Here is a 9,692-nt window from a genome sequence, read left to right as displayed (position 1 = left end):
TCATTGTGGAGCTTATAGATTAGCAGCTGGGAAGACATTGAACACATGCAAATATAATTATGACAAGGCTGAGAAAGTGCAAACTGTTATATAAGGGTTTAGAGAGTTCACAAAACCTTTTCAGGGGATGGAATTTTTATGTTAAGACTGAAAGAACAAGGTAACCATGTTAAAGTTGTAGTCAGGGGAAGTCTGGAGAATTGTGGGGGATGACAGAAGAAGAAAAGCAGCAGGGGGCCTGAAAATTAAGCTAATGTATTCTAGGCAAAATCCCAAGGTAAGAAGAAGGGTGACCTCTCATCACAAAGAACCAAGAGGCCAGTTTCTGAAATGGAAAAGAGTGAGGAAAAGAACGACACACAGCAATCCTTCACAATGAGGCAGAAGGAAAATCACACAGAGCCTGGGAAGCCTTCATCTTCAAATCAGTGGGAAACCATTGAAGAGTGTAAGGAGAGAGACACAATCAGATGTGCTTTATGGGAGGGTAAGAGACTGTCACAGAATCCAGTTGAAAGATGATGATACCTCGGACTTGGTGTGATGACAGTGACAATTTAGAAAAGTAAATGGATTAGAGAAGTGTGTAAGAGATAGCATAGAAAAGAATTGGTGATTAATTAATGGGGAGAAGGAGGCATGGTGAGGAAGACATAATTATAGATCAATGATGACTCCTAAGTTACTGGCTAAATCAACTGAGTGGATGGTGATGGCCTTTACTAAGTTAGAGAACACTTGAGAAGATAAAAATTTGGGAGTAGGAAGGTGAGTTCTGTTTTAGAAAACATTGAGATTTACATGCCTATTATGAAACATTCTGTGGCATACCTAGCTGAACACTAGAAAGGCAGATATGATGTTCTGGGGAAGATATTTTGCTGGAGAAATGAATTTGATAATCACCAGCATGACAATGATAATGGGAGTCTCAAGAGTAAGTGAGACTCTCTAAGGAGAGTTGATAGAGTGACAAGAGCTGAGAAACTCAGCAAGGAGCCCTTAGGAACTTCGAGGTAGAATGAACAGTAGAGGAGAAATAGTCAACAGGCAAACAGAAGGAACAACCAAGGTAGACAGCAGGATATACCATCACAAAACCAGGGAAAGAGAAGTTGTCACCAAGGAGTTATCAGCTGCATCAAACACTACTAGGAAGTTGAAATTCAAATCTATATTTAAGATTACAGTGGATTTAGTGGAATAGAAGTCTTTACTAATCTTCAGAAGAATGTTCTCAGATAAGTGAAGGCAACATTCTCTTGGGTAGACCAGTTGTTTTGGTAGCAGGCCATGTTTTATTCTTTTAAGTTCAGTTCAGTTCAGTCACTCAGTCGTGTCCAACTCTTTGCGACCCCATTAATTTCAGCATGCCAGGCCTCCCTGTCCATCACCAACTCCCGGAGTTCACTCAGACTCACGTCCATCTAGTCGGTGATGCCATCCAGCCATCTCATCCTCTGTCGTCCCCTTCTCCTCTTGCCCCCAGTCCCTCCCAACATCAGAGTCTTTTCCAATGAGTCAACTCTTTGCATGAGGTGGCCAAAGTACTGGAGTTTCAGCTTTAGCATCATTCCTTCCAAAGAAATCCCAGGGCTGAGCTCCTTCAGAATGGACTGGTTGGATCTCCTTGTAGTCCAAGGGACTCTCAGGAGTCTTCTCCAATACCACAGTTCAAAAGCATCAATTCTTCAGCGCTCAGCCTTCTTCACAGTCCAACACTCTCATCCATACATGACTACTGGAAAAACCAAAGCCTTGACTAGATGGACCTTTGTTGGCAAAGTAATGTCTCTGCTTTTCAATATGCTATCTAGGTTAGTCATAACTTTCCTTCCAAGGAGTAAGCGCCTTTTAATTTCCTGGCTGCAGTCACCATCTGCAGTGAATTTGGAGCCCAAAAAAATAAAGTCTGACACTGTTTCCGCTGTTCCCCATCTATTTCCCATGAAGTGATGGGACCAGATGCCATGATCTTAGTTTTCTGAATGTTGAGCTTTAAGCCAACCTTTTCACTCTCCTCTTTCACTTTCATCAAGAGGCCTTTTAGTTTCTCTTCACTTTCTGCCATAAGGGTGGTATCATCTGCATATCTGAGGTTATTGATATTTCTCCCGGCAATCTTGATTCCAGCTTGTGTTTCTTCCAGTCCAGCGTTTCTCATGATGTACTCTGCATAGAAGTTAAATAAGCAGGGTGACAGTATACAGCCTTGACGTACCCCTTTTCCTATTTGGAACCAGTCTGTTGTTCCATGTCCAGTTCTAACTGTTGCTTCCTGACCTGCACCTTTAGTGGATCAAAAAGTTAGTGTGGCTGCTATGACTACAAGAAACCTATTCACCTGCAAAAAAAAAAAAAGTCACATAAGCAGAAATGGGGGCATATGGACGATCTATGTGGCATTACAATTTATTTGGCACTATAGCAAACTTCTATGTATTTATTCTTTATTATACTATTTGTATAATAGTATATACAAATTCCTGTGGATTAAACTTTGGAAGAAAAATAGCATTCCTGGAGGAAAAGGGAATTTGGAAACTAACTTGGGAGGTTAGGAGTGAAGAAGAGGACAAAATAGGACACTAGGAAGAGACTGTTGGAACACGTTTGGTGCAAAGGATAGAGAGTCAAAGCAGTGCCACGTGGGAACTGTGGACAGCGTGAGGAGTGAAAATGTTTAATGCTGACGAGAAAAAACTGCAGTGAAGGCGAGGTTAGAGCCACAAGGAGAACAGACGGCAGAGAGAGTGAGAAATTCCAACAGGGAGTAGGATGCTTCAGACTCAGAGGAGAGGTCCAGGGAGAAGGGGAAGGCAGTGTCGCCATGGAGATTCGGAGACGGGAAGTTGGCAGTGGTCCAGCTGGCTCCCTCTAGTTTCTTCATGAGGTTGCAGACAAGGTCACCAGTGAGAATAGGAGGGGACAGCAGGTAATCAGGAAGTAAAGAGAGTAGGAAAGGGTTGGAATACATTCCAAAGAGCTTTTTATTTTTATGTTTTCAACAGAGTGGTAACATTTATTAGGAAGGAGGGATTCAATTACACTTCTACATCACACATAAGAAACAGACTGTAACCATTGTTTCTAAAGCGGAAGGAAGGGAGGCAGAGCACCCTGACTCCCAGGAGACAGGCAGCTTCAGCTGAACAAGGAGGGGAGTACGGGCTGAGGGTGGATTAGGCTACTGCTCACCACTCCCGCACAGTGAACTTTAGTGACTCCTATACCTCCTGGCCCCACAGAGCCTGCAGCCCAGTAGAAAGCTGTGTTCTCTAGCAAACACTTGGGTTATGGCTGGTGGCAGGGAGGAAAAAGGTCTTTTGCTTTCTTTTGCTGCTCCTCTGGGTTGTTTTTTTGTTTGTTTGTTTGTTTTTGCCTTTACTGACATGGTTGCTGGAGGGGCCAGGAGGGCAGTAGCTGTGGTTGGGCTGACTTCAGATAATTCAAGTGCTGGGGGAGTGGAGTCAGAGGAAGTGTGAGGGGGTGCAGGCCACCACCAGGACCTGGTGGGGTGCTCAGTCCAATGCGTTCTGGCTCTTAGAGGCTGGAGAAGTGGCAGGGAGTCCAGGGAGCCTTAAGACTGCTGTTCTGAACCATTTTGTTGGGTGCCTGCTGGGCACTGTATTCTGGGTTTGGCTCACTGAATTTAGGAACCTCAGAATAAACCATACAGAATTCTCCAATCTTCTGAAGATCACACCCATGGCCAGTGCACAATGGCACACAACCTTTGAACACCGAATAACTTTTAGTGAGCTGGATAGTGTAGCCAGGCTGGATCAGGTTGGCCTTATCGTCCCAGACAGAGATATTGATGCCGCCAGTTTTGTCTGCCACTTCGCAGGCCCACACCTCGTCCCCATTCTTTGTCTTGGTCACTCAGACTGTCTCCAGCACAATGAAATGAGGTTCAAGTTCTTGAGCCCAGGCTTGATATACTTCACAAAGGTCTCCATCATCATACTGCTCAAGCCTCAGCATCACACCAGCAAGACTGCTGGACACTGCATGCCACTGAGCCGTTTGCAGGCCAAAAAGCTTTTTATTAAAGTGAGCATGGTTTGGTTGGGGAGCTTGTAGTCTTGACTATTCCTACACTTTGCAATTTAAGTCATAAGTATTTGGGACTCTTGACATGGTTTGCATTATACTCTAGAGATCAAGTAAGAAAATTATGTTAGTCTTAGAAAAATGAATGATTGCAATAGAATATAAAAAATATGAATTACTGTTAAGATATCTTATATTCATTATATATATGATTAAGTTTTAACACTTGGTGGTATATTTTTAATTTTTTAAATTCATTTCTATTGGAGTATGAAAGTGAAGTTGCTCAGTCGTGTCCCACTATTTGCGACCCCATAGACTATAGCCTACCAGGCTCCTCCATCCATGGGATTTTCCAAGCAAGAATACTGGAGTGGATTGCCATTTCCTTCTCCAGGAGATATTCCTGACCCAGGGATTGAACCCAGGCCTCCCACATTGTAGGCAGACGCTTTATGGTGTGAGCTACCAGGGAATTGCTTTAAAATATTGTGTTAGTTTCTGCTGTACAGCAAAGTAAATCAACTATACATGCACATATATTCCCTCTTTTGGGATTTTCTTCCCATTTAGGGCACCAGAGAGTGCTGAACAGAGCTTCCTCAGCTATACAGGAGGTTCTCATTAGTTATCTGTTTGAAGCTGTAGTTTTAAAACTTGACATAAACTTGCCGCAGTTTCATGTTGTACAAATTCTTTTCATCAAAGTGAATGCAGGTGGATTATGCCCTCTCCTTTAGCAAGATTTTTGTTGACTTTTTTGCCATTTTCGACCCCTTCTCATAGCTGCACTGATCTATGTTGTTGTTCAGTGGCTAAGTAGTATCTGAGTCTTTGCGACCCCATGGACTGTAGCCTGCCAAGCTTCACTGTCCTTGGGGTTTCCCAGGCAAGAATACTGGAGTGGATTGCCATTTCTTCCTCCAGGGGATCTTCCTGACCCAGGGATTGAATTCGCATCTCTTGAGTCTCCTGCATTGACAGGCAGGTTCTTTACCACGGGACCATTCAGGGAAACCCTATATCCATTCTTTAAGATGTTGAGGTTTTCCATATCCTCCCACCTTCTGAATAAACTGTACACTATTAAATGGTGCCCCTCTCTTCTCCCAACCTGCTAGTTTTCCCTTTATTTAACAATAACTAATAATGTGCACTGTCTTAAATTTTTTCAAAGTGCTACCATATACCTGATCCTATTTATTATCATAAAAACACTGTGAATTATATATTTTGCTCATCATTCTGTAGATAAAATTGAGACAACTTGTTCAAAATTGCATGACCACCAAAAGCAAGGCTGGAATTTAAACCAAAGTCTTCTAATCTTTCAACTGAATACATTTCACTCTGTATTTTCTAAGTGGAATAGCAATACCTTTTTACTTAAGAGTTCCACTGCTCATTTCAGCAGCACATATACTAAAATTGGAACGATAAAGAATTCTACATTGTAACATGACTATACACAAATTACTTAAAAGTTGGTCTATTTAAATAAAAACAAAAAGTAAGTAATAATAGAGATGGTTTGGCAAAAGACACGAAGATATGTGTAAATGAGACTTCCCTGGTGGCACAGTGGATAGAAATCAACCTGTCAACACAGGGGACATGGATTTGATCCCTGGCCTGGTAAGAATCCACATGTCACAGAGCAAATAAGCCAGAACCACTGAAGTCCGTGTGCCTAAATCCTGTGTTCTGCAACAAGAGAAGCCACCACAGGGAGAAGCCTAATCACTACAACTGGAGAGTACCCCCCTGCTCACTGCAGGTGGAGAAAGTCCAGGCAGAGCAACGAAGACAGACTGCAACCAAAAATCAGTAAATATATAAATAAATACAATTTTTAAAATTTTATAAAAGAGTTGTGTTTCAACTTTGATTAAAAAAAAAAGGTATGTGTGAATAAATGAAATTTTCTTAGTCTTCATAGTCACTGAAAATGGGGCAAAAACCAGGGATAATTCTTCCATTTTTAAGATGAAGGCTAAGTTAATGAGTGGCTATGACTTTTATCAGAGTAATAACAGAAAGGTGTACCTTCCCTTAACAAAATTTGATTATTTAAATTCAACTCCCTCTCCTCCAAAAAAATCAAGTGAAGAGGAAATTATATTACAAAATGACCTTTCATTGTGAAGACCTTTAAATAATAATTGTAGGTAACCTTTACATGCCTGGGGCTTTCCCTGGACCCTATAGGCATCTCTTATAATCCTTCTACCACCTTGTGAGGTAAGTAGGTTTATTAATCTAGTTTTTCAGATGAAGAAGTGTAGTAAAATACAAACCATCATATCCTACATAGTATGTGGGCATAGTTTCATGGAACAGCAAGTTCCAATTAATGACAATGTATAATAACACTCCGTAAAGATTCTGTTCCCTTTCTCCTTTTTTTTTCTCTAGAATAAAAGTCAAGAAAGCCAGATCTTAACCCTGATTCTATCACTAGGCGAGTCGTAATCCTTAGACACATCTTTCAAATTCTAAGCCTTGGTTTTCCACATCTACAAAATAAAAAGTTTGAATTTTGCCATCCCCAACGTCCTCTTTATTTCTAAAACTACTCTTTTACCCTTCAAATTGCTAATATGGATATAGATCATGCCAGGAATGCACAGACTGCCTAAGTCAGATGTACTGGTGAGGATCTACTGCTCAAATTGTTCCCAACTGGTCTGATAGAACACAAGTACCATGATTCTTATCACTTGTCCTCAAAGAAAGAAACTGGGTTAATTGACCTATTTCCAGTAATAGGATTGGAGGAATTATTAATGCATAGCACTTTAAGTGATAACCCAGAAAATCGACGAACATTTCTGGAGCTACTATTCCAGCCAGACATTGGGAGGGGACACTGCACGCAGAGATTTTCTCATCGTTAAAGAGCTTATGAAGGAAACTAAGGAAAATATAAGTTGCTGATCCAAGTGTAGACTTGGAAAGGCCCTTTGACCTCGTCTAGTCACAGATTTACAGAAGGTAAAGGCTGAAAAGGACCTTAGAAAAGCATCCCCCTCCCAGTACCACTCCCAGATGAGAAGACCAAGGGCCAGAAGAATGAGATCACTGGTCGGCAAAGACAGTGAGTTCATGAAAGAGCAACGATTAGAGCTCCATTCAAGAGCCACAGTAGGTCCTCTTAATTGGAAGGAAGGATATAGGTTAAAGGATAGTTTCCGATTGAGATGGTTATGAAGGACTTTCTGGGTCCTACCCAAGAGCTGAGTAGTCAACAAAGGTCTTCATGGTGGAGAAGGGTTCACTTGGCAGTCAAGAAATCACTGCATGAAACACAGTCATTAACAATGAAGTTAGGCCCATCTCTACATATTTGATGTGGAAAAATTAACAAGTGATGTGGAACAATTTTTAAAATGAGAGAATTCCCTGGGGCTCCAGTGATTAGGACTCCATGTTTCCCACTGCCAAGGGCACAAATTTAGTCCCTAGTCTGGGAACTGAGATCCCATATGCCATGTAGCCAAAAAAAAAAAAAAAAGAGAGATAAGAAAAGAGAAAAAACAAGATATTCAGCTATGTTTGTGTGTGTGTGTACGTTTGTGTATAAATGCATAAGATATCTCTGGACAGATTAAAATCCTGGCTACTATGTTTGCCTAGGGAATTGGGTGGTTGAGTACAGGTGTGGGAGTTGGATACATTTTTCCCTGTATGTCCTTTTGAACATTTGACTTTGGAAACTGACATATATATTACCTTCATAAAATCATCATTTTTTAAGAAGACATTTTTGTCTAATCTGGAAAGCTTCTTTTTATAATTAAATTAAATCTGTTGATGTTACAGATAGTACCCTCTGGTAAAGTAGTCATCGGACTATAGAGAGATACTGCTACTGCTAAGTCACTTCAGTCGTGTCCGACTCTGTGCGATCCCATAGATGGCAGCCCACCAGGCTCGCCCATCCCTGGGATTCTCCAGGCAAGAACACTGAGAGATAAGATCAAGACTAATTATATCATAGTGCCTCATTTATATCCAAAAAACGTTAGAGAGGGTGTGACATCCTGACATTAAAAGTTGATTTATTTCCCTTTGTGCTTACTCTCCCAGTAATGACTGCAGCTGTTGAATGGGTGCCAGATACTGTCACATACAACTTGGATGGGAATCTAAACGCAGTCACATCCTCCCACAACTGGCTGAGGACTCAGTGGGTGCTATAAATAACAGGGACAAACAAATTCAATCCTGCTTTCCAAATGCAATTCATGAGAGCTCGGCAGAAAAGTGAACTTGACAACACATTGGAGACTTTCTCTACTAAAATTGGGAGACAGAAATACCCAGTTTGATCAGACTTTGCCTTTATTGGTTGTCTTGTTTCTGGAACGCAACTGGACTCAGAACACATCTAAATCCACTTAACAAGTGCTGTTATAACAGGAATAAATCTACAAAGAGGAAGGTCAGAGAAAGACATTCCCAACTGAGTTTGTGGTTATGTAGGAACCATCTGCTTCATCTAATAACATTTCAAAGCTTTTGTGTGAATGCATCCTCAGTCTCAGAATTGCATATATTAGCTAGCTTTAGGTTTTCTAGAAAGTAAAAAGGCATCTACCAAGTGGATTGTGTGTAACTCACTCTTTAAACCCTTTTTGGGTAGCAGAAGTAGCAACAATGACCTCCTCGTGTAGAACATCTGGCTAGTGACTTGCCAGTTTGGGAATTTTTCTGGTCTGCTTTGTAGGGTTGTTGTTGTTCATCACTCAGTTATGTCCAACTCTGCGATGCCATGGACTGCAGCACCCCAGGCTTCCCTATCCGTCACTGTCTCCCGATGTACGCTCAAACTCATGTCCATTGAGTCGGTGATGCCATCCAACCATCTCATCCTCTATTACCTGCTTCTCCTTCTGCCCTCAATTTTTCCCAGCATCAGGGTCTTTTCCAGACTCTTTGCATCAGGTGGCCAAAATATTGGAGCTTCAACTTCAGCAACAGTCCTTTGAATGAATATTCAGGGTTGATTTCTTTAGGATTGACTGGTTTGATCTCCTTTATGTCCAAGGGACTCTCAAGAGTCTTCTCCAGCACCACAGTTTGAAAGCATTAATTCTTGGTCACACAGCCTTCTTTATGTTCCAACTCTCACATTCATACATGACTGCTGATCTGGACCTTTGTAGGCAAAGTGATATCTCTGCTTTTTAATACACTATTTAGGTTTGTCATAGCTTTTCTTCCAAGGAACAAGCATCTTTTAATCTCATGGCTGCAGTCACCATCTGCAGTGATTTTATAGGGTTGGCCCAAGCCAAACCCTCATGCTAACAGGTGCAAACTTACCATAACACAATTTTCCAATGGTTCCATCTTTAGTCTAGTCACTTCAACCATAGCAGTGGTTCAGAATCACCTAAGGAGCTTTGGGAAAATTCAAGGACCTGTATCTTCTCTGTCTCCAAACATCCTGAACTGTGAGGATCCCTGAGGAGGTAGGGCAATGGAGTGGATGGAGAACTATGATGTGAGGTACAGGAAGACAGTGGAAGGTGGAGCAGGGGGAACTGGTTCCCGGCCTCTAGGCCACAGTGTGGATTTTGATTTTCAGTCTAAGAGCAAAAGGGTATCCAACGGAAACTGTTAAGAGGAAA

General features: G+C 41.5%; 1 pseudogene; it reads right to left on the bottom strand.

The window, feature by feature from the left end:
* Window positions 1-2,336: 2,336 nt before the first annotated feature.
* On the bottom strand, window positions 2,337-3,968 carry LOC113904005 (annotated as a pseudogene).
* Window positions 3,969-9,692: the final 5,724 nt, after the last annotated feature.

The sequence above is a fragment of the Bos indicus x Bos taurus genome, chromosome 14, assembly GCF_003369695.1.
Source record: "Bos indicus x Bos taurus breed Angus x Brahman F1 hybrid chromosome 14, Bos_hybrid_MaternalHap_v2.0, whole genome shotgun sequence".
Taxonomy (NCBI): Eukaryota; Metazoa; Chordata; class Mammalia; order Artiodactyla; family Bovidae; genus Bos; species Bos indicus x Bos taurus.
The sequence above is the reverse complement of the archived record's forward strand: the minus strand, read 5'-3'. Positions and strand labels throughout refer to the sequence as shown.